This window comes from Aotus nancymaae, unplaced genomic scaffold, assembly GCF_030222135.1.
Source record: "Aotus nancymaae isolate 86718 unplaced genomic scaffold, 86718_ANA_hifiasm-v0.15.2.pri h1tg000011l, whole genome shotgun sequence".
Classification (NCBI taxonomy): Eukaryota; Metazoa; Chordata; class Mammalia; order Primates; family Aotidae; genus Aotus; species Aotus nancymaae.
Window position 1 is genome coordinate 8347244 of NW_026988422.1, and position 27050 is coordinate 8374293.

Below are 27050 nucleotides of genomic sequence, written 5' to 3' on the forward strand. Positions count from 1 at the left end.
TTCAGCCTGTAATGCAAACCTAAAACCCAGAGCAATGAGTCTGGAGCTACAGAACAATGAGTACCCATGAGAGGAGGCCCATGTTGAGCAGAAATGGCCGGGTCAGGAGTACCCCTATCCTGCTTGGCCATTGGTTGGGGGCTGTCCAGGAAGATCATTGTCTTGGCTTGAAAGCTGAGGTGAATCCTGAAGGTGCTAACAGCTGGAAGCTGTCAGCTAACTGCACTTCTTGCAGGTGAATATGCAGGTTCATCCTGGAAGGAGAATCTAAGCAGCACACAGCCACAGCCACCACTGTTAAAAACAGCACTATCTCTTAGGAACATAACATAAGCTCTATTCATCAAAGAAGAACTATAATGTTTTCTTCCAGAAAGAACACAATGAAGAAAAGACTCCAAAATGATACTATCATGCCTCTAAAATTTAGCTAAGAATCTCACTATTTTACAGCCAAAGTTGTAATGATTATACAAGCTTTGATATTGATGGTTATGTTTCTTCCAAAGCAGAGAATTATTAGTCTATTACCACTTTCTCAAGGTTTTGGCAAAGAAAAATATTTTTACCTCAAGGGCGTATGTTCAGCACAGTGAAAAATGTGTTTTAGTAAACATCAATGATTACTTTTAAAAGAGTTTGGTTTTCTTAGTGTCATTCAAATGAAATTTTAAAGAGAAAACCCTATTTTCTTAGATTGCTCTGTCTGAATTCATGTATCTTTGTTCTTGAGGCTGTATTTCTCATTTATTTTAACAACTCTGTGTGGAATTGAATAGGTGTGAATTCTGAGCAAAACTATTCAAAGCTTCCATTATCATTTCACAAGTGTCACAAATAATTATAAGTTGTTCTTTCATTTTTTAAAGGAGAAGTTTGGCAATGTACTAAAGGAAGCATTATCTTCAAAGACTGCTGCCAAAACTTGTTCTTTGATGACTCTCATATTTGAGAGTATTGACATCCTATCACCGGAAAATATGATAACTAAACCCATTTTCCCCAAACTTCCTATACAGTTTTATATGTGAATGCAAAGATTCCCAATACAAACTGTTCCCAGAAATATACTTTTAGACTTAATTATGTCAAATGACATTTTCACAATCGTGAGGCTGAATGACACTTAATGTCTTCTGATGTCTTTCGTGATATTGGTTTCCTGCCACCAACATCTCCCAAACCAACTTCTGACTTGGGGTTTGGAACGGATCCTAATTGCTATATTGAGGTTTAGTTCTATCATATTGGGCTTAAATACATGACCATAAAGTTTTAGCGGCATTTTAGAAATTAACACAATTTTTAGAGGTATAACAAATCTGAGAAAATTTGACCTTTAATCGCAGTTACCAGAACTCATTCTAATTCTGGCTTCAATTTGCTGTTTCATTACAAATCAGCAAAATAAAATATATCCATTTAAAGGAAAATGTACCAATTTTCCACGTTCATCTTCAATAGTAAAGACAGAAGCCAACAGCTCTGCAAGAAGCCTGTGCTCCTCCTGCTATCTGCCACATTTCCTTCTATTTTTGCTCTCCACACTTGGATGACTACATCAGTCTTCTGTTGGCTCAAATTTTAACACCTCCTTAGGTGTGCTCACTCTCAGCTTATGCTTATTTTCTTTCATTTACAAGAGCAAGGCCACCAGAAGATTTTGCTTACATTTGAACCCTGAGATGATTGCTGCCTTTCCCATTGCCATAGATGAATGCCTTCTCTCCTCCGTAAGCCAAATCTCCCACCGAAGTTCTGGTTCCCTTCCCGTCTCATTTCCATAAGGATGTAGCTTCAGCAATGCTCCCCTTTCTTCTGCCCTCAATTTTACTCCCCACTGAATCATCCACATCAATATAGAAATGTGATATTTTATCTTCCCTTCTGTTGGAATTCACTCAGGGTGGCTGGCAAAATATTAGAGAAATATTAGGAAAAGTTATAGATTAGTCTCAAACCTTTCAGAAGGCTGAACGGTTTTATCGGGACAGGTTGAAGGCAGATGGTCCAATAAGTTAGGGAGAATACAGGAATGATAAAAGGCTTTCCCAGTTTAAGTCTGTTTACCCCACACCTCTTTGTCTCTACTCTGTTTACTCATGTATACTTTGTGCTGAAATGCCCTCTCGGGGAGTTCAAGGGGGAATTACCCATTAATAGTGTTTACTCTGGGCCTGGAACCTAAAGCTTTTATCATTCATAAAACCATTCTTTTAACCATGTTAATTATCCACAAGTGTGTTGACTTAGAACCTCTGTTACGAAATTGATACTGAATAAATGTGAGTGTGTGGATGGAGCCTTGGTCGATTGGCTGTAGTCGCCCTCTGAAAGCAGCTGATGACCATCCCTTGACCACTTGAATCACTGTAATGGTGTGAGAGTGCATTCATTTATCCGTCGTTGAGTCAGGATCTGCAGGACAGACCTCCTCAGGTGGCGGTTGACGCCTCACCTTTCAACAGAAAAAACTTCCTAAAAGCATATAGGATATCTCTGTCTACTAGAATATAGCATATCTCTGTCTGCTTTCTCTCTCCTCTTCCTCACCAATCAAGCTTTCATTTCTACTACACCGAAACAGCTCTGGTGAGGGGTATCAAAAATCAATTTTCAGTGCTCATCTTAGGCTATAAACAGAATTCGTCACAGTTGATATTTTCACAAATACCTTCTTTACCTATTTTCTGGTCTCCCTCTTCCTTGGTTCTCTTCTCATCACATTAGTTGCCTCATCTTGGTCTCTTGCTGTTTTCTCCCCATCTTACCTATTTCCAATGTTTTAATATTCAGTTTCAAGTCCCGGGATATTATTTCTTTTTCTATCTATACACTTATAAAAATATGTCACCTACTCTCAAAGCTACAATGTTATCTATATTCAGAGGATCTCCATATTGTATCTCATGTCTAGATCTCTCACAAAACATCAGAATGTTTTGTCCAACCACTTATTCCCCATCTACAGTTGGATGTTTAATGGGAATTTCAAATTTGCCACAGACAAACTGAACCTTGGTCTTCATGAAAATTGATATATTAAAACCCCCAATTCAGTTCATGGCAACCTCATTTTTCTATTTGCAGCTAAAAATCTTAGAGTAATTTTGTTACTTCTTGTTTTCACACTCGCCATAAATCCATCAGCAAATCTGTTGACTTAACTTCAAATATATTCAGCCTCTGAAATTTATGACCTCCATTGCTACCACCCTAGTGCAAAGCTGCCATCACTCCTCCCTGGAGTTTTTACAGCACTCTTAACTAGTCACTTGCTTCCATCCTTGAACCTCCACAGCTTATTCTTAACCTAAGCAATATCATATTTCTTCTCTGGTCAAAACCCTAGAAGAGTTTCCTATCTCACTGGTACCATTCAGGGTTCTCCAGAAAATTGAACCGGTAGGAGATGATAGTTAGATAGACGAATAGATGACACAGAGAGAGACTTTAAGAAACTGGGTCACATGATTATGGGGGCTGGTAAGTCTGAAATCTAAAGGACAATCTGGTGCACTGGAAATCAGGCAAAAATTAATGTTGTAGTTTTGAGGCAGAATTTCTTCTCCTCCAGGAAATCTCAGTTTTTCTCTTAAGGCCTTTTCATCCTAGAGCCCCACTATATTGATATGAACAGGAGGCAGGGAATTACCGGGTAGAGGAGGGCAGTTCCTCAGCAAAGACCCCACCCTTAGGCCTGGAAACCCATGGCCCTAAATGGGAACAGGCATTTCTGTTTTCAAGACTGAATGCTGCCCTTTGGCCCACCATACTTCCCCATTCTGTACCCATGTAAACCCCAGGCTCCATGGTCAGACAAGCAGATGATCAGATGTTTAGAAGAACAGAGAGGCAGAAAAGAAGCTCAGCAGAGAAGGAGAGGAGTCTGAATGTCGAGAGGAGTTAAGCTGGAGACAGTCGGAGAGGAAGTTGCCATGGGACAGCCAAACTCCAGAGGAAGATCACCTTCCCACCCCATCCCCTTTCCATCTTCCCATCCAATGCACTAAGAGCACCTCCATCACCCAATAAAATCCCTGTATTCACCATCCTTCAAGTCTGTATGTAACCTGATTCTTCCTGGACACCAGACAATAACCTGGGTACCAAGAGGGCACTGGTTAACACTTAAGCTGTCTGTGGATGGCAGAGCAAAAAGAACACAGTAGCACACCTACTGGGGCTTTGAGAGTCAGAGACCCACACTCCTAGATGCCACTGTAGGGCTGGACATCAAACACACTTGCCCTGCTCCTGCACCTGCCCATCTACATGCATCCCCTCCTATAAGGGGTTTGAGCAGTGGCTGCCAAACAGATGAGCAACACCCCTGTCACACATCCTGAGAGGGGAGTCAGGGAATAGGGAAGTCTCCTGTTTCAATATGATCAAGTATAATCTCCTGTACTTAAAGTCAGATGACTGTATATGTTAATCACATCTACAGAATACCTCCACAATAGTACCTAGATTAGTGTTTGATTAATAATTAGGTACTATAGCCTACTCAAATTGACACATAAAACAAAGTATCATCACCCAAAGCCCCAAATTTCCTTAAAATTGCCTATCAATTTCCATATAATCTAGTCCTGTGTTATCTCTTTCTCCGTCTCTTTTCATTCTTCCTCTTACTCATTCTGCTCCAGTTATACAGATCTCCTTGCAATTGCTCAAACTTACCAAGTACTATTTTTTCTTTAGAAACCTTCGTTGTTCTCTCTGAAATATATTTCCTCTAAAGGCCTCAATTTGCTCAGAGTTTGCTCAAAATTTTCCTTCTTCCCTTTAAGACTTTATCACTCTTCACAGCACTCATCATCATCTGACATGTAACATATTTACATGCTTATGTGTTCGTTGTCTATCTCTTCCCATTAGGGTCTAAGCTTTAGGAGGGCAGGGATCTTTGTCTGCTATGCTCACAGAGAACAGTGTCTGAAACATAATAATCATGCTCAATTAATGCATGTTTTTAAACACATCACAAAGATTTCTATGCTTACACTGAAGTATTTCCAATTACGTGGAGTCAAAGGGCATTGGATTGTAGATTCTAAAGCCTGAACTCTAGTGACAGCTCTGCCACTCACCTCACTTCCTCTTTACTACCTCGTGCAGACTTCTCCAACTGTAGAACAAGGGCACTGAATGAGGCTCTCGTCAATTTAAAAATCCCATCTTGTTCCTTTTCTCTTTATCTTATTTTATTTAAATAGCACCTCACATTATATTACAAATGATATTACAGTGACATCGTAAATATATACAGGTTATAATACAGGGATATTATAGGTAAACAAGTTGAAAAACCTATACATTACCTATTTAAAAGTATAGTGTAAACTATTACCTCCTAATTGAGAAGGTATAAATGAAAAAAAACATGGTGTGGGACATGTTTTTATGCTGACAAGTTAAGAATGTTTTTTCATTGTTATCCACCCTCATTTCAATGTTATAAACACATGTCCACATATTACTTGCAATGGCCTGCACACTTGGAGGGTCAACTATGTATTTCAGAAGCTGAAAGTTGCTTCTCTTTATAAAGACATCACTTTCTCTTTATACTTGAGAACATTCTGCTCTCTGTGAAATGTACAAGATGTTGTCATTCTGGTTTAGAGCTCTAAAATGGGGTCAAGAAACCATTCTAGGAAGACCACCTGTATGACCTGCAACCTTGTAAAGCAGTGCTATAGGAAAAGACAAGTTCTTGTCACATGACCAGGAAAGATTAGGCTCACAGACACATAGAAGAGTGAGGAGTGGGATTTATTAAGTGAAAAGGAAAAAGGAAATACAACTCAGCAAAGTGAGATACAGTCCTGCTAACAGGCTCTCAATCTCATGGATTTAATCCCAAGTTAATACCCAGGAGCAGGAGAGGCCAGGCTTCTCCCCACCGCAAATGGCGTGAATTTCCTGAGGCTCCACCCCATCCTCCCAGTGTGCAGGCTACTTGGCGATTCTCTGGGGACCCCTTTTTACTTGCTTGTCTCAGCAGGAACTTGCCGTACACCATTGAACTGGGCCAAACTGCCACGATACAACATCCTGCAAAACAGCTGACTTTTGCCAGTGCTGCAACTCCTGAACAGTGACAACCAATGAACTGTGGAGTCAGGTACTAAGCCAGCCACCTTCACCAGTGATAACTCTTTCAAAATACTTAGATGATCACTTTTAGCATTCTTAAAAGTTCCCATTCTTTTTCCTTTCTTTGGGACACAACTTGCCTTCTAGTTGCATCTGGTCTCCTGAATTGCAATTCCTAAGACCCCAGTAAACACCCTGTCTTACTGCTTTGCACTCTGGTCATCTTGATAACATCTCCTTGATTTCTATATAATCTTTCTTCATATTTAGTTTCTCCTCCTCATGGTTCCTGAACACCTATTATCTTTAAGAAGTAAATCGGCAGTTGCACCTTGTTTCATGGCACCCCAAAGTCCTGTGAATCCGATCTGCAGGGCCCTTTAGGTTTTCCCTACTTTTCTTTACAGGAATTAAAGACTAGGGTCACTAATCGGCACTTTTCACAACCTTCAGTGACCCACTTCTATTTCTCCTCTCTCTCACTTCAAGGCAGAAGTATGAGTATTCGTTGTCCATAAGACTTAAATCCATGTTGTCAATACTTTATAATCCTTAACCACAATCAATATTAGAGACTTGTATAACACTGCAGTGCATTTTCTCTTGCCCAGGAAGCTTTCATTTCCTGTGAGAGAGAGAAAATGAAGAATCCTGAAAAATCAATATTTCAGATGTTGAGTTTCTCTAATCCTTTCAGCACTAGGAAAGGAACCAAGTCAGTTATAACCAACATAAAAATTTTTACAGGGTTTTGCTTTCCCTGGGTTAATAATAAATTAAATTTCTAACATATCCAAGTTGAAAAGACTCAGAGCTAAAATTCAAAAGTTTAGTTTAGTTCTAACTGCAATCATAGGCACAAGTAAATTAGTGCTAATGCAAAAGAAATGCATGAAGACCAATTAGAGGGAAAAATCTAAGAAAGATCATAGCCACAAAAGACTTTAATTGAAGTTAATCTCACAATAGACAAAATGGTTATGTGGCAAGGCAAATTGAAATGCTCATTAACAATGCAACTGTGCTTGACAAGAGAATCTTGGCCTTTCTTGAAATTTAGACCAGTTCTTTGAACTCTGACCATTGTATCTCCATAATAACACAAAAAAACAAAAAGAAAAAAATGCCTCTTGTAAGATTAAAAGCATACATTGTTAATTCTAGGTTCTCAATTTTACCCTTTGAACTTACATAGAATTAGTAAAAGTAAGGCTCTGGAGAAACAGTTTTCAATGTTGAAAACTAATTCCACATTGTTTCTAGTGCTTCAAATCCCTGAACACTTTTGCAAAATATAGGCCATATTTGCATGCCTACTAAGGTCAAGCAAGGCCCTATCCTAGATGCATTACATAAGTTATCTCAATTAAACATCGCAGAAACACTGCAAGGTAGGCATTATGATCCACATTTTATGGATTAGAAAACAGGTTCAGAAAGGTTAAGACAATTTACACGAGGCTACGCGGCTAGTTACTGAGAAAGCTCAAATGCAATTTTGGTCTATCAGATTCCACAGTTGATGCTCTTTATTTTAATTATTTATTTTTAATTTTTATAGATACGTAATAGTTGTACAAATAATGGGGTGCATGTGATATTTTGATACAAGTATACAATGGATAATGATCAAATCTGGTTAATTGGGTTATCCATCACCTCAAAAACCTATCATTTCTTTTTGTTGGGAATATTCCAAATCTTTGTTACCGAAACGAACTGACATCCACTTGTCTGGTGCAAACATCCAGCACCGAAGTTTTGCAGCAGGAGAAAGGAAAGTGTAACCAGATTAGCTGCAACCAGATTCTCCAGAACTCAAGTTCTTGGCCTCTTTGACCCACATGATTGGGGAAGAGGGCCTCACTGTTGCGGTGAGTGTTATAGCTCAAATAGAACTCATGGACCCAAAAAGTGTGCACTAGTGCAGTTTATTACCCAGAGCAAAAGGACAGCTTCCACACAGTGGAAGGAACTTGGAGGAGGTGCTGCTGCAGGCTTGAGCGGGTGGAGCTTATACCCCTGAGTTATTCCCTCCCCATTCCTGTTCTCGTCCAATGAGAGGGATTTTTTCAAACTTCCTCTGGATTAATTGATCTTTGAATACTTTACCGCATTGGTTACTGATTTAAAACCCTGAGTCACTGAGCCTGCGCTTCCAGGGGCCAGAGGTGGGAAAAGTCCCTTCCCTTGAACAAAGACTGTAGGAGCCAGAGGCGGGAAATGTCCTGCACTGGAAACAAAGTTCTAGCCGACCCGGGAAGTTCTCCTAACACAGTCCCTCAAAAGCATTTGTTTTCAGGGCACCAAGCAAGGAGAATCAGGCAGTTCATGCTTAAGACTTGACCTCCCTGCTGGCTTACATGTAAGCATATTTAATAGCAGGGAGACAGAGGTTACAGGCAAAGTCATAAATTAATACCTGGAGGCTATACATTGGATTGTCCTAAAAAAGCAGGATATCTTGAAGTGAGGGCTTACTGGTCATAGATTCAAACTTTCTAATTTGCAATTGATTAAGGGAGAAAAGCTTTGTTTAAAAATGTGGGGTCAGCAGAAAGAAATGGTAGGGCTGTCCTGCGGGCATGACTTCTTCTAGGCCCCTAAGGGAGAAATTTGGAACAAACAACAGTGGTCAAGACTCCAGTCCTTACTCCCTTATCTGAGGTCTTCATGCCGGCGGGTCCATCTGGTGGGCATCTGGTTTCTGAGAAACAACTCAAGGACTTTTATTAAGATGTTATCTTTAGTTTCTATAGGGAACCAAACATTTAGTGACTCTAATTTCCATGGCTATTCCGTTTCTTAAAGCAAAACAAAAGCTACTATCACCTTCTTGTTTATCAGGTTGATCACTTACTTCTCAAGGCTAGCTAAGTAAGTGCCTGAAATTTCCCTTGAAGAAACTCAGTATTTTCCTTTATTCTTATGCTTCAGTGGGGGCAGCAACAGTTCCCTATGAGGAGTTTTTGCCCATCTCATCTTCGCCTCTAGATATTTCAAAACATGCAATAAATTACTTAGTATACTCTCCCAGCACCCCCATTCAGTCACATTGCTGGGCTTAAGAATCTTGTACATAGAATTCCTGGGCTCCCACTGAGCAGAAAAGGCTGAAATTGAAGCCTGATTTCACATCTAGAATTAAAATTAAATCAATTGCACTTGTATTAGTTTCATGTATTACTATAGCATATTACTGAAAACAATAAAAATATATTATCTTCTCTTTCTGGAAGTCAGAAGTTTGAAACAGGGTTTACTAGGTATAAAATCAAGATGTTGGCAGGGCTGCATTCCTTTCCGGGGCTCTGGAGGAGAATCAGTTTCTTTTTATTTTTCCGTTTCTAGAGGCTGCCTGCGTTCCTTGGCTCCTGGGTCCTTCCCCCATTTTCAAAGGCAGCAGAGCAGCACCATTGAATCCCTCTCTGACTCCGACCTCCTCTTGTGCTGATATTTTCTTCTTCTAAGGCTTCTTGTGTTTACACTAGGCCCACCCATAGATGGTCTTCCCATCTACAGGTCATCAATTTAATAACAGCTATAAAGTCTCTTCCTAAGTAACCTAACATATTCACTGGTACTGGAGATTAGATATGAACATCTTTGGGGGGCTATTAGTATGCCTTCCATGGCACATTTGTCTGAAATTCACATTTGCTGATCTAGATATAAAGACTTTAAAAAGTTTATAATAAAGATCATGATTGTCTTTCAATATGAAAGAAGATTAAAAAAAACTTTCGATTATAACTTAACAAAGTTCTTAATATATTTCCTAGGAGCAAAATTTTTTAACTTGACATCTAAGAAGTGGTTCACATTTGGGCTACATAATAAAATAAACCAAAACACCACTTGATGAGAGGAGAAACAAACTACCATAGCAAAAATAAATATCATACAATTTAAGACACAAAGAAATGAAAGAAGATGTATGTCATAGACCCATCAGCTTCAATGGTAGGCTCTTCTGTCTTCTACCCAAGTGACTATAGCTGAGTTACTTAAGAAATCTGTGCCTATTTCTGTGTTTCATATGTAAAATGGAGACCGTTTTAATATCACAGCTACGTTTTATGGCGGTTGTGAGGATTAGAGATCATCCCACTTCTGCCCTTATTACAGGGCTTGGTCCATGACAGTAGTTGGTCAATGGTAATTTTTCAATTTTCACTTATTTTAGCTCTGTTATTATTACACAAGAAACTCCCATGCAAGGATGTTTTCCATTACATGGTTAAATGTATAACAGTCTTATTCCTAAATGGAATTTGGCTTCGGGAGAGTTTCTGCAGGGCTAGAACTCTTTTCATAATAATACTTTACAGAATTGCCTGATGAACTGCCAAGTAACAAATTAAAGAAATGGTCAAGTTTTGACAATTAAATTACACAAAGCTCCAAATGCTACATCACAAAACTAAAAATAGAAAGCACTGGAATGTTAATTCAGCCAAAGAAACACTGATAGCAAGATTTACTGTCTGCAAGCTATAATAGAGGATGTAAATGATTTCCTGACGTGAGTTAGAGGTCAATGTACTAAATAAAAAAGTATATAGATCTTACAATGTAATTATAATTACTGACCTCTTTTTCCAGTTCTGTGAGGTCATTAAATAATTCTTGACATGACCGTCCCATGTCAGCATTAAAATGAAAAGGATTCTGACCTAGCTGATCATACACAAATTACTTCAAACCTCAATTAAACTAGAATACACAGAACATAAATTATACAAAATCAAATGCTAAATATTGAGCAGGTAATACATTCCCTATACAAATCTAAATGAAGGTGACATAGATTATTTTATAAATTAAAAAGAAAAATATTTAGAGTTGTTAAGAAATACTATTATTTTAGTCCTCAAAATATCTAATGCTGCATTTCTAGACTAACAATTCAACAAAACAAACATGTTTTTAGTAGAAAATCTATCAAATACCAAAGAAGGAGATTTTATCAATAAAACAAGAGAAAAAGCTTCTTGGTGTAATACCTGTGGCATATGTTAAAATGTGCATATTTTGTTCCCAAATCTATAACAAGTTCCACCTATGTAAAGTTTATAGCTTTTTAAACTAGATATGTAAACTGCAAACTCCACCCACAGGCTTCCATATTCATAAACAAAATAGATCAAAGCAATAATAATTTGTGCTTTTATAACATTGTTTCCAATGAGAAAATTACTTTATGGTTTCCTGTCTTATTCTTTTGATTTCAGTGAAAACTGGAAAACTTTTATTGCCATTTAAATTTCAAATTACGACTAGCACATAAGATACTGCCAGCCAAGGCAAAGAAATTCCACCCTTGCTCAAGGCCCAGAGAGTCAGTGTATGTTGCCAAAGACATTCCTGATTTCATCAGTGTGATTTCATCAGAGTCTTGGGATGAAGAATCAGAGAAAAGTTTATATTCCTATGGCTGCTAGAACACCGGGATTTTAATATAATCAAAGAATTACGTCTTGAGGCATTTAGGATGGAAGCCTTTGGCTATATACAACTCTAAGATTTTGAAGTTGGGAAAACTATTAAAATAAGAAGAATGTAAAATGACAAGGGCTTTGATGTGAGGCCTTTGCAGCAGAATATGGTGTTAAATGAAGCTGACCAATTTCCATTTTGTAGTTTTGATAGCTATCCAGAGGGTTTTTTGAAAGTAAAACAAAATGAAAGGCACAAAGGCTGAGTGATCATTTTATCAGGGGACCCTTGGTTTACACTGTAGTTCAGGTTGGGCAAGTCAATATCAGAACACTCAACAAATACCAAAGAACTTCTCCTATGAATCTCATTTCATCTTTCACACAAGAGCATATTTTAATGTGCATTTCATCATTTTTCTGAAGTTAGACCTCTCTTATTTTCCCATTCAAGAGAAAATATGACTGAGTCCATTCTGATCTATGGAAGCTTTAATATGCTACTTTAATACACAGACATACTGTTTTGCATATATCAGGTTTGCTGAAAAACTGGATTAATTATTTTGTCAAAAAATATTTTCTGAGTATCTTGAATGTATTGTAATATATGCTATTCTTTTTTTTTTTTTTTTCCTGAGACAGGGTCTCAATCTGTCACCCAGGCTGGAGTGCAGTGGTGCAGTTATGGCTCAGTGCAGGCTCAACCTCCTGGATTCAAGCAATCCTTCCACCTCTACCTCTCAAGTAGCAGAGATTACTGGTGCAAGCCACCATCTCGGCTAATTTTTGTATTTTTTGTAGAGACAGGGTTTCACCATGTTGCCCAGGCTGGTCTCAAACTTCTGAGCTCAAGTAATCCACCCACCTTGACCTCCCAGAGTGCTGGGATTACAGGCATGAGCCACTGCCCCAGGCAAACCTGTGCTAACTTCTGAGAATAAAATAACGATCATGAAAAAGAACAGTCCCCGTCCACATGGAACTTATGGTCTACTTACAGAAACAAATGATAAATGACTGCTGATTTCGAATGTGATAAGCAACGTGAAGCAGACAGGCTACTATGAGAACTTTTAATAGATTTGATTAAGTAGGGCCTCAGATAATGATTCCTAGAGAATAGATATATGAGCTGATTTTGAAGGATGAGCAGCATATTAGGGCAGAGGGCTTGAAGTTGCAATCAGGAGAAGGAAGACTATTGCGGCTGAGCCAATAGGGCCCAGATTGGATTGAAGCACTGCAAGTTTTAGAACTGAAAGAACCAAGAATCAAAATAAGCAGAACGAAAAGTGAGGGGGTAATAGCATGATATACGGTAGTGGGAGAAGTAGGAAGGCATGCCAGGCCAAGAGGCCATATCAAACATTTTACTTTTATCCTAAAAACAATGACAAATCATTAAAAGATAATAAGTAATAAGCAATTAAAATTATGTTTTTAACATAGCAATATGAAGAATGAATGTTATTATTAGTGAAGCATTTATTTTTCAAAAACACATGGCATTTCTCCACACTAGATACCAATAGCAGATCAAAAGGAAAATGAGTGCAAAAGGTCAATGAAAAAGAAATATACCCTAAATAAATCTGAATTCAGATGCAACTATGTGATTTGATGAAATATCATAAATACAAGTGTCAGACTCAAACTAGGATTTCTGTCAATGAGTACAAACTCTGAGACTGCATTAATCTTTACTGTTTGTCCTCCACTAATTTATCCCCAGCACCTAGAACTCTGTATGACAATCAGAAATCTTCAATAAATACTAACAAAATGAATGGACAAATAAGCAAATGAAAATTTGTTTCCAATCACTTTACATTAGTGGTAATTGTATTCCCCATACTTCCCCTGATGATTTCCACCAATATCATCTTTTTATGGAACCTTCTTCTTCCATCACTTCTGCAAATTTAAGACAAAAAAGGGCTGTGGAGCTCAGTAAGAAGATGAGCATAGTGCTAAGTGGCATCGAATAACAATTAATTAATAGTCTGAAGGAAAAAATTCTAAGGGAGTATAACATACAAAGAGAATAAATTAATTTAGGGCATTACATCCTTATCTAAAGAGGTTCAAGCTCCATTAGGGTGTGGTAATTTATAGCCACGATGACATCCTGTTTTCAAGTGTTCGTGTTGTAATTCTTGTGTTAAATGTGATCAGATGAGGGAGTACGCAGTTCAATATATGTCGACTATTGCAAAATAACAAAGACATCTTACATGTGCACAATCAACATCATTATTCTCTAATGGAAAGCAGATAAGAAAGTAAAGTGTGACATCTACAACCATCTGATCTTTGACAAACCTGACAAAAACAAGCAATGGGGAAAGGACTCCCTGTTTAATAAATGGTGTTGGGAAAACTGGCTAGCCATATGCAGAAAACAGAAACTGGACCCCTTCCTGACACCTTACACTAAAATTAACTCCATATGGATTAAAGTCTTAAACATAAGACCTAACACCATAAAAACCATAGAAGAAAACCTAGGCAAAACCATTCAAGACACAGGCATAGGCAAGGACTTCATGACCAAAACACTAAAAGCATTGGCAACAAAAGCCAAAATAGACAAATGGGACCTAAATAAACTCCACAGCTTCTGCACAGCAAGAGAAACAATCATTAGAGTGAACCAACAACCAACAGAATGGGAAAAACTTTTTATAATCTACCCATCAGACAAAGGGCTAATATCAAGAATCTACAACGAACTAAAACAGATTTACAAGAAAAAAACAAGCACATTCAAAAGTGGTTGAAGGACATGAACAGACACCTTTCAAAAGAAGACATACATGAGGCCAACAAACATATGAAAAAATGCTCATCATCACTGGTCATTAGAGAAATGCAAATCAAAACCACATTGAGATACCACCTCCCACCAGTTAGAATGGTGATCATTAAAAAGTCTGGAGACAACAGATGCTGGAGAGGATGTGGAGAAATAGGAACACTTTTACACTGTTGGTGGGAGTGTAAATTAGTTCAACCATTGTGGAAGACAGTGTGGCGATTCCTCAAGGACCTAGAAATAGAAATTCCATTTGACCCAGCAATCCCATTACTGGGTATATATCCAAAGGATTGTAAATCATTCTATTATAAAGATACATGCACACATATGTTCATTGTGGCACTGTTTACAATAGCAAAGACCTGGAACCAACCCAAATGCCCATGGATGATAGACTGCACAAGAAAAAATGTGGCACATATACACCATGGAATACTATGCAGCCATAAAAAAGGTTGAGTTTGTGTCTTTTGTAGGGACATGGATGAACCTGGAAACCATCATTCTCAGCAAACTGACACAAGAACAGAAAATCAAACACTGTATGTTCTCACTCATAGGAGGGTGTTGAACAATGGGAACACATGGACACAGGGAGGGGAGCATCACACACTGGGGTCTGTCGGGGGAACTAGGGGAGGGACAGCAGGGGGTAGGAAGGTTGGAGAGGGATAACATGGGGAGAAATGCTAGATATAGATGATGGGGGGATGGAGGCAGCAAACCACATTGCCATGTATGTACCTATGCAACAATCCGCATGTTCTGCACATGTGCCCCTGAACCTAATGTGCAATTATATATATATAAAAGAAAGTAAAGTGTGGCACATCATTAGGCTGATGGTTGAACAGCTCTGCACCTCCTCCTACTCTTCCTCGGCAGCATCAGTGAGTATTTCCTGTGTAGTCAATGTAGCCAGGAAAGATAGAACCTCATGCATCCATTGCCTATTCACATACACACACCATCAAAACACATACACCATTAAAACACACACACCATCAAAACACACACACACACACACACACACACACACACGCACCCTAGACACATGCATCTACCTTAGGTGAAAAAAAATCTGTGTGAGAGTGTACGTTAGAGAGCAGGCACAACCAACTGGCTAGTGATCTCTGAAACTTAAGAGCCGTGCCTGGGCCCAAAGACCAGTCTCCAAGTCACTTCATACCCCTAATTCTATAAAAAGACAAATTATTCAAGAGTAGAACTAACATAAGGACATTTCAGATCTTTTGAGAAGTCAGAATGTTTGCCCTGGAGAAATGTTTATATAAGAGTTGCTGGAGAAGGTGTCTCAGCAAACAGTGACACGAAGCCAGGAGGAAGTAATAAAATACCGGAAGTAATGGTAAGTTATTTACTCAATATTACTGGAAAGTTTTAATAAGTATTGATTATTAAAATAAACATAAAATAGGAAATTAAGGATATTATCAACATACAAATTCTGTCCATGTATTAATTCTATGTTTATCTGTTTGCACATTATGTAGGGGAAGATGAGAGTTGCCCAAGGTAAGAGGGGCCACAGAAGTAGAAATTAGACGATACAAACACAGTTTATGTCTTTAAAGGTAGACAGATGGCTTAATAATTTTAATCTTTGTTTTAAAAAGTATAAGTTTGAACATTTATGTTAAAGTGAATAAGGAAACAAGAATAGAAATACAAGAATCATTTTCAATTTAGAAAACACACAAAAATAGAAAAAGGTAAATGATGCATCTAACAAAATCAAGAAAGGAAGACAAAAGAAACAATGAGATAACGTGGTGAATAAAAAACCCAAAGCAGGCCGGGCATGGTGGTGGCACACACCTATAATCCCAGCACTTTGGGAGGCTGAGGCGGGTGGATCACAAGGTTGGGAGTTCAAGAACAGCCTGGCCAAGATGGTGAAACCCAGTCTTTACTAAAAATACAAAAAAATAGCTGCGTGTGGTGGTGGGAGCCTGTAATCTCAGCTATTGGGGAGGCTGAGAAAGAGAATTGCTTGAATGCAGGAGGCAGAGGTGGCAGTGAGCTGAGATCACACCACTGCACTCACTGCAGCCTGGGCGACAGAGCGAGACTCTATCTCAAAAAAAAAAAAAACAAAAAGAACCCATCGAAACAAACAAAAACAACCTCACACACAAAGCGAGATATCAGAATTTCAGTGGACATAGTAAATATTAATGTGCTTAGCTCATCTTTTAGAAAACATTTTAACATTTGTTAAAACAAATCAACCATATTCTATTGTAAGGTGCACACATTTATAAAAATGACACAAGAAAGTTGAAAATAAATGCTAACAAGATAAAGATGGTTGGCAGTGGCACAAAAAAAGAATTCAAAGCAAACAGCTTTAAGTGGGTTGACATATTTACAAATCAACAATCCAATAAGAAAATACGAATATTATAAGTTTTACACATCTAACAGCACAAGTTCGAACTTTAAAGGAAAACTGATATTTCCCTAGAGAAATAGGTAAGTCCAAAGTTCACAACAGGAGGGTGTAACACATCTCTGATTGAAGTTACAAGATAAAATAGAAGATAAAACTAGTATAGAGGATTTGAATACCACATTTAAGAAGTTTGATTTAACACATGCAAACAAACCTGCATGTATACAAACACACACACACACACACACACCCACACAATGTTGCATAAAAGGTAGCATCTTCTTTTTTAGTACATTTACAAAGAAAGTGTTGTGCCAGGCTGTAAAGACAATTTCATTTCAAAAATTTGTATCTTACTATATTTATTGACTATATTTTAAAAATTAGAAATTATCAATAAAAATAGAAAAATTATGCATCTGAAAATTAAAATTCACATTACCAGTCATTGTACTACATGGGAAATTAAAATAAATTAATAAAATTAATAAAATAATTAATAAATAAATAAAATTAAAATAAATCATAAAATCACAAATATGCCCATAGAGACATATACCAAGATGTTTAGTTCATTATTGTTTTAAACAAAAATAACAGCCACAAAAAAATTGGAGAACACGGCAGTTCTTCAATATGATAAATAAAATTACTGAATAAAATGTGAGTCATTTAATCTATAAAATATAATTATATATGTAGCTACTCTCATGGTTAGATTTCCAATACATATCTCTAAAAAAAAAAGCAAGTTGCAAGATAACATATAGCACTTGGTAGCATCTACCTACAAGCAACAAAGGAAAAAATAAAACACTGTATAATCTATATAGAGCTCACATGTGTATATAAATCCATAGAAAAACATCTGACAAGAAACACACCTAACAAACAGGAAAAAGACAGATTTAATTTCATGGTCAAAAAGGACCTTAGCATTTTTTATAATATTTTATTTTTTTAAGTAAAACATATTCCTTTTTTCAGTAAAACATATTCTTGTATCACTTGGTTTGAAACTGAGTATACATTATTTTATAACTTAACTAATTTTGATCAATTTTAGACAGTATGCAGAGGAGAAAGATGGAGAAAAAGAGAAAGAACGAGAGAGGAAAGGAACAGGAAGAGAAGGAGGAATAATTGGGAGTGGAGGAGGAGAGAAGGAGAAAAAAAACTCTGGTGAGGATGGGGAAGTGTTCTTTAAATAGGGTGATAGGTGAAGCATCTCTGAGGAATTGACATTTGAGCAGAAGACCGAACTATGTGAGGCAGTTGATCATGTGGAAAACAGAAAATGCATGTTAGGCAGTGGGAATGAACAGCATGTACAATGGCCGTAAGGCCAGCTTGGTATACTAGAGGAAGAGCGAACGGGTGAACACGGAGAGGTAAACAGGAACTACATCTTTTGGGACTTTTTGTCTGGATTTTATCCTAAGAATTTTGAGAAAACAATTGGAGGACTGTTAGCAGGGAAGAATATGATTTACATTTTGCAGCTCTTAAATTAGACTTTTTATTTGACATAATTGAGGATTTACATGTAGTTGTAAGAAAAAATATAGAGAAAGCCCATGTACCATTTACCTAATTTCCCCCATTAGTACATATTGTGAAACTGTAGTACAATATCATGATCAGGATTTGGACAGGATATTGTCAAGATACAGAACATTCCCATCACAACAAGGGTCCCTTATGCTGCCTCTATATAGCCATCCCACCCTCTCCTTATAACCCAGCAACATTAATCTGTTCTCCATTTTTATAATTTTATCATTTCCAGAGTGTTTCAAAAATGGAATCATACAATGTAAACTTGGGATTGCCCAGCACCATTAATCTGTCCTCCATTTTTTATAATTTTATCATTTCCGGAATGTTACAGAAATGGAATCACATAGGATATAGTGTTGGGATTAGTATTTTTCATTTAACAAAGTTCTCTGGAGATTTATAGAGATGGTTGAATGCATGAATAGTTTGCTTTGTTTTTTATTGCCAGGTACTATTCCATGGTACCTGCTAGAGTCTGTTTAACCATTTACTTACTATAGGATATCTGGCTTTGGCTATTAGAAAGAAAACTGCTATAAACATTCATGTACAGGTTTTTTGTGCACCTACGTTTTCATTTCTTTAGAATAAATGCCCAGGAGTGCAATTCCTGGGTTGTATGGTAGTTGAATGCTTAGTTTTTAAAGAAACTCCCATACTATATTCCAGAGTAGCCGCACCATTTTACACTCCCACCAGCAATGTATGAGCAATATAGTTTCTCCATTTTCTTCCCCACAGTCTTTGTTGTTACAGTTTTTATTTTAGCCATTCTGATAGGTGTGTAGTGTAAGTATCTCATTGTGATTTTAATTTGCATTTTCCTTAGTAATGATAATAAAAATCTTTCCATGTGTTTATTTGCAGCTGTATATTTTCTTGAGCAAGATGTTTATTCATAACTTTTGCTCATCATCTAAGGGAAATTTTGCTTTACCATTAAGTTTTGGGAATTCTTTACATACTTTGTGTTCCAATGTTTTATTAGTATATTTTTTTAATGATTTTCTCCTAGTTATAGCTTATCTTTTTGTCTTCTCCGTAAGGTTTTTGCAGAGGAAAAGTTTTAATTTTGATGAAGTTTAATTTATCAATTATTACATTTGTAGATGGCGCTTATATTCTAAGAACTCTTCGTTGTTCTAGATCTTAATGATTTTCTCCTATATCTTTTCTAAAAGTGTTATAGTTTTATATTTTACATTTAATTCTTTGATTCATTTCCAATTAATTTTTATATAAGATGTGAGACACAGATCAAAGTTCTTTTGTTTGTTTATGGAAGTACAAATTCTCCAATACAATTTGTTGAAAAAGTTATGCTTCCTTTATTGAATTTATTTTGCACTTTTGTCAAAAATCAGTTGTGCATAATTTGTGGGCCCACTTCTGAGATCTCTATTTTACTCCACTGAGTTATGTGTCTATTTCCCCACCAGTCCTATGCAATCGTGCTTACTATAGTTATATAACAAGTTGCATACTGCATCTTGAAATTGACTGACCAGATTGGTTTTCTCTCACTTTATTCTTCTTTTTCAAAATTGTTTTCACTATTTTAGGGTCTATGCCTTTTCTTATGCATTTTAGAGTAATCTTGTCTATATCTACAAAATCATACTGGGATTTTTATTGGGAATACATTAAATCTATATATCAATCTGAGGAAAATGGGATTGCTGTGTCAAATGGTGTTTCTGAATATGAACAGAATTCTAAAAGAACACATTTATGTGGCCAAGAAATATATGAGAAAAAGCTCATCATCACTGGTCATTGGAGAAATGCAGATCAAAACAACAGAGAGATATCTCATGCCAGTTAGAATGGTGATCATTAAAAAGTCAGGAAACAACAGATGCTGAAGAGCATGTGGAGAAATAGGAATGCTTTTACACTGTTGGTGGGAGTGTAAATTCGTTTAACTATTGTGGAAGACAGTGTGGTGATTCCTCAAGGATCTAGAACCAGAGAAGTACTTGATTACTGCTGGGTAGTGGTGGAAGTTCAGACTCACCACACGGTCTGTTCTGACACCCTGACACTCTGCAGGAATTCAAGTCCTTGTTCCTACTTGGCTTTTCTGTCAACACCTTGGCAGGCTAGGGGCCCATTAGTGTCTGGCCAAGGTGTTTAGTCTCCTTTTGGTCTTTGCTGGAATGGATAGGAAACTTGCCTGAAGCCAAATACTTACCGTCTAAGAGTTTTCTACCTTGCTCGGCTGCCCCTTTCCTTGTCTTTGACTAAACCGAAAAGACATTTGTCAGTTTTGTTCTGTTCTGTTTTGTCTTGTTATGTTTTGTTGTCTGCTCCTGTTGCCATTTCTAGGTTGCCAACTTTTTCAGCTTCAAGTCTAGGATATTCCAGGCAAAAACACAACCCAGGAACTCATTGCTGTGTCATTCTTTATGTCATGAAGTGCCTAGCCTTCTACTTTTTCCTCTCCACTTTTCAGTTTTATATTTGTTTTATATTTGTTTTATGCACAATATTCAGGGGGTTTTGTTGTACTTAGTGACAGTAATAAAAAAAATACATGTACTTTGTCTTCATAAAAGTCACAGTTACATGATTTACATTTTAAAGATTACACTGGTTGTTATATGGGAAATAGACTATAACAGAAATGGAGCAAGAGAGCATATAAACTAGACCACAGTCGATATTATCCAAAAGAAGACCTACAACTTATTAGCTATAATCTGGGCATGTTATCTGGTCTTTTAACATATTAATTGAATATATTACTTGATAAATTACATCATATATTTTAGAGATGAGGCCAAGAGGATTTTGTGGAATGTTAATTGTGAAAGGTGAAGAGAAGACAAGATTTAAAGATAACTCCCGAGTTTGAAACTGAATAGTGATACTATTGACTGACAGAGATGAGAGAAGAGCATGGAGAATCAAGAGTTCGGATTTAGACATGATAAACTGTGGATGTTGATGTAGATACTGGTAAATGTTTACAAGGCAGCTGGAGCCCAGGGAAGAGATTGGGACTAGAGATATAAATCTGGGATTCATCAGCCGACAAAATATGTGATATTTGTAGCTATACAACTAGATGAGTACAGGGAGAAAAGATAAGATAACCTACAAACCTGAGAATAAATGGTGTTCCCTTGAGGTAGTTGTGGAAGAAGGTAACAACAAGAAAAAAAATGGTGAATACTGAAAATAGGAAGCACTATCCATGAGAGAGGCCATGGGGTTCATACATCTCCGTGCATCCACAAGGAAAATCCTGAGCCACCAGAAAGGCTTCAGACTTCAAGGAAGAAATATCTCCCTGAACCCATGGTCTTTTGAATAGTTCCATGCTGGACTCTGACATGTTCCCCAAAATGATCTGAATATCAAGTTACAGTGAGCTCAGCTCACTGCCCAGCAAGCACTTTCCTGAGGCAACTCTTAAAATATGCTAATAGGAATGTTAAAACATTACATTTATTTTAGATCCATAAGACTCACACTGGAATATTCGTCTTCAGCTGTGAATTCTATTTTAATGTTTAATTTAATGAAATCAGTGGTATCAGAATAAAAAGTTAAAAAATTTATAATAAACAACTGCTTGTCAAGATAATTTATTACTGGTACACTATATGCCTGCAGATATAACTTTATGCAGTGTAGATGCAAAAACCAAGAACTGTCTTTCATATATGTCAGGACTATTTACTCTGTCTCTGCTCCTCTCCTGAGATGATTTTTGGAGAATTTGTCTCCTATGAAGCTGTGAAAATTGGTAAGAGCTAATACCCTCTTATTGCTAAGTCCTTAACTGCAGACTTAGCTTTTTAAAGACCCATCAAGGTTGGTTGATAAGGTAGGGTAAATCAACATATTTCAAGAAGCCTCCTCACTCCTCAGTGGATATAGGGTCCTGAGAAAGTTAAATAGACTATCACGTTATCCTTAACTAGCCCTCAGAAGTAATTACTGAGAACTTTAAAAATATTATGTTGACAAGTGAACATCTTCAAAATTGGACTTCAATATTGCACTCCAAAATATATGAAACATTCCATCAGAAAGTGCCTTAAATATAATTATTCAATCTTTGATAGCAACTGAATGAAAATTTGTCAGTATTTCAGTTATCAAGTGTCAGTGATTAGTTTTGGATGAAGGGAGTATATAGATCCTGAATTCTTAAGGTCAATAAATGTCTGAAAACAAATTTGGAGTTATTATGTTTTTGTCTTGCATGGTTCTGTTACTATCACTGGATATGTTAAGCTCAACACCTGAGGGCTTGCTTGAGCTGCATACTTATCGTAATATTTAAAGATTCCTGTAACTTTCACATAGGGCTATATGAAATTAGTTTACAGCAAGGAAGGAAGCCATCACCTGCATTTGTAAAACTTCTCAGAAAGAGTGGAAATACTACTGATCACTTGGTTATCACAGATACATGAAAGATTAGAAGTAATAGAAATATAAGCATTTTAATGGACAGGGAACATAATTGGAAGATAACTCTCCTGATGATAAAAGAGTATAAATATCTCAAAGACTTGGACAAATTATTTAAATTTTCTCTGCCCTACAACATTTGTTTATAAACTAGAAGTATTTGGTAGAGTAGCCCTAAATCTTTTTAGCATTAAATTCATTTAATAATTACATCTCACGTAAAGATTCTTAAGATATAAGACTTGAGATATCATTACACCTTGAATTCTGGAGGCATATAAGCACGGCATCTTAGTTTTCTTTTAATAGCATATGTACTAGATTTCATTTTCTGAAATGGTAGCAACAACATCTCACATTCCACCTGCACTTCTCACAGTGTGCTGTATAGGCATTTCTCTAACAGGCCTGTAACATTCCTTTTAAGTTTTGGCTATGTGACTGATTTCAAAAGTGTTCTTCTAGTTAAAGATCAAATATACATTCTTTTATGTTGTCTTCTAATAATTTTATAATTTACTGTTACATGAATATATTGATTCTATTTTTAATTTAGAGTTGATAAATGGAAATCAAATATTAAACTTTTACAGAATATGTATCAACATATTCTCTTAGTTACTGAATAACCCATTTTCCCTGATGATTTAAAATGTCCACTTTCTAGAATATCAAATTCAGAAAGGGGAAAAGAGTTGTTTCTAGGCTCTTTACTACATTTCTATTAGCTATTATCTTTTAAACTAATGATGGTTAAATTTTGATTTACCTACTGTTTGTTAATGCTTTGATGTTAACAGGGCAAGTGCCTACCACGATGTTTTTCACTACTGTCTTGACTATTTTGACATCTATTTTTACTTATAAATTTCTGTTAGTTTCTTGAGTTTGATGGAAAAAACATGATTATAGATTTGCTTTCTGATAATCAAAATATTTAAAATGACAAATTTTTCCATCTACAAAATTTTCTATTTCTCCATGTATGCAGCTCTCCCAAAATTTCTTAAATACATTTTAGATATATTTTAGAATGTTAAACCTAAACTTCTTGGACGTTATTTGTTGGCCTTTTTCTTAGGTGCTTCAAAGTTTGGTGCTTTTATTATTGCTATCCATGATTTTTATTTAGACTTTTAATATTATATTTCCTCATTTGTAAAATTCACATATAGGCATACTGGAAAGTAATTACATTCATATGTTGATATTTAATCTAACAACCTTACAAATAAGCTTACAAGTGCTGATAGCTTGTCAGCTGATTCTCTTGGATTGTCTATGAGACAATCGCCTTTCCCACATTATCCACTGTGTTAGTCTATTTTCACACTTCTAATAAAGACATACCCAAGACTGGGTAATTTATAGAGGAAAGAGGTGTTATGGACTCACAATTCCACGTGGCTGGGGAGGCCTCACTATCATTGTGGAAGGCAAGGAGGAGCAAGTCACATCATACTTCTCTTTACAAACCTATCAGATCTCCTGAGACTTTTCACTATCGCAAGAACAGCATGGGAGAGACCCATCCCCATAATTCAATTATCTTCCACTGGGTCCCTCCCACAACATGTGGGAATTCTGGGAGCTACAATTCAAGATGAGATTTGGGTAGGGACATAGCTAAACCATATAATCCACTTACATTGTCATTGCTGCTGTTACTGCTGTTGCCTTGCTGGGCTTCTGGTAAAAATGGTCCTTCTTTCTTGTCACTTGTTTTAATGAGTCTTAGTTTCAAATATTTTTTATTATGATACTTATTTTTATAGAGCTTCATAAAGAATCTTTATCAAGATGATAACAACCTTTCCAGTCTTTGTTTGCTAAGGAATGCCATTTAAGTTACATTTAAAAGGCTTTATTTATGCTTTAAGATGTTGCTATTGTATATTGCATTGACAGATTTTGTTGCTGTTAAGTCACTGTTACATTTCTGTAGTAGACATTACATGTTCATAAGCTATATTTTAATTTCAATGGATTGTTTGATAGTATTTGTAAATGTTTATTTAAGAGTTTTGCATCCATGTTTACAAGGATTTTTTTCCTGTGAGCTTGCATGTTGTTTTCCCTTTATCAGATTTTTAAATATATGCATTCTCCTTTATTATCCTTTACTCAATTAATCAACTTTTCTTTGTTGCTTTCATGTTTACTAATAATTTGAAAGTATGCATTTTATTTTTCTTCTTCCAATTATAGTAAATTTTAATTTTTCAACAACTTCTTCATAATTGTAACTATATTGTTTTTAACAAGGACTAGTATTAAACTTTGTACATATTATATCCCCCCTCAACCCAAACTCAAGAACTATAGTATGCTTTTGCTTTTATTCACCATCCCATGTTGATACCATCTGGAAATTTTTTATTATAAGTAGTTAATTTTAGAAAAAAAATAATTACAGTTAATACTTATTTAGAACTTACAATAATTTTAAATAATCTAATTACTTATCATTACTTTGGATATCCTGTTTCTTATTCTTGGCTTCATATTTGTCTTCTTGTTGGAGGGCACCCAAGAGTAAATCAACCTCTGTCTATAAGTAATGATACATTTTCTGAATCATTCCATGTGCAAAACCACCCTATTCCTTTCTCCTAATTGAATGATCAGATAATTACAAGTTCAGAGTATATCTTCTCGCATCTGCTGAATCTAGTGAATGTTCAGATAAATCCAGTATCAATCTCATCATTATTTCCTAGTAAACAAATCTCTTTCCCTGTAAGACTTAGGGTTGTTGTTTTCCTTGGTGCTCTAAATTTTATAGGATGGGCGGTGCTCTGATAGCTTACTCTAAATCTTGCTGAGTGTTTGCAGAAGGTATGTCCATTTAACCTGAAGACATCACTTTTTCAATTCTAAGAAATGTTTGACTAATATTTTATTTAATATAAGGTATTACCTTTCTCCCACACTTTTCTGCGTCTTCTAGTATATGCAATTCGGAACATGGGACTTATTTTATATATTTTGTCTTACCTTTCATATTCTTCAACTTTTTCTTTTGTCCTGCATTCTATAAATATTTATTTAGGACAATAAGCCCTCACTTAAAATTGTCAATAGGTTCTTGAAAATTTTGACTTTAAGCAAAACAATGGATAATGAAACCAATTTAACCATAGGTTAACTGATATAAACAAGCATTAAGTTCCTATGGTATATTTCTAGTTCCAAAACATCACCAAACTTCTGAATAAAGACCAAAAACAATTACATATTAAACATTGAAATAAATGTGAGCTATACATACAATTTTAAAAGACTAATAAAAACAAGATATTACCCAGTTTTCGGTGAATCAGTGACAGCAGTCATAGTTGTGGTGGGTCAAATCAAAGAATAAATGTTTTCAAAGCAAAACTTGCAAGAAGCACCTCCTACCACCATGCAACTAAAAAAAAAAATTGGTAACAAATATGGTGGGTTCACTGTGAGCTTTTGTAATGCATTGTTTATTGTCATGTATTTGTATGATCATAGGCTACAAATTGTTATTTCATGATAATTTATATTTATTCATTCATTCATTCATTTTCTAACTCCTTTATTCTAGTTCAGGATCACAGGTGGCTGAAGCCTATACCAAGAGCTCAGGGTGTAGAGCAGGAACCAGCTGTGGACAGGACACCATCCCATTCCAGGGCACACTTACTCACACTCACAATCACTCACACTGCAGCAATGTAGACACACCAATTTACCACATGTACAGACCTTTGGGATGTGGAAGGAAACCAGAGTATCTGGAGGAAAAGCATGCAGGCACGTGGAGGACATGCAAACTCCACCCAGACAGTGGTTCTGCCAGGAATACTTTTTTTCATCGACATAGCAAAACAGTGAACGGAATGACATTGATCGAGAATCTACTGTATGTGAATTCACTCTTCAGTTTCAGGAGCCATTCTGTTCTCCATAGTTCATCTACTTTGCTGTTATGTGAATTGATCAATTTCTATTATCCATATGATTTAGTTGATTAAGTTTTAGGTAGCAGTATTTGCTTGCTTTTCTCTGTGCTAAAATACACCCTAAAAAGGAACTCTTTTCTTTTTCTAACCACTCTGTTTCTTTGGGTTTGAGTTTATTGCCTTTGTTATCTCTCCTTCATGGTGATAAATTTCCCTACATACTTGGTGAATTTTTATTATGTACTCTTTTTTAAGGGAACATTCTCTATTAGAGTGGCTGCTTAATACTTCATTGTTTCTGTTTGCTCTATTGCAATCCTGCTTTTGCCCCATGAATGAACTTTAATGCT

The 27050-nt window shown here is 36.3% G+C and overlaps 1 long non-coding RNA gene across 1 annotated transcript in view; it reads right to left on the reverse strand.

The window, feature by feature from the left end:
• The window catches only part of LOC135274212 (uncharacterized), a 463279-nt gene that overhangs the window by 38722 nt on the left and 397507 nt on the right, over positions 1-27050 (reverse strand). The window contains exon 3 of the long non-coding RNA XR_010341981.1: positions 26073-26180. This is a non-coding gene — a long non-coding RNA (uncharacterized LOC135274212). The remainder of the gene's footprint in view (positions 1-26072; positions 26181-27050) is intronic.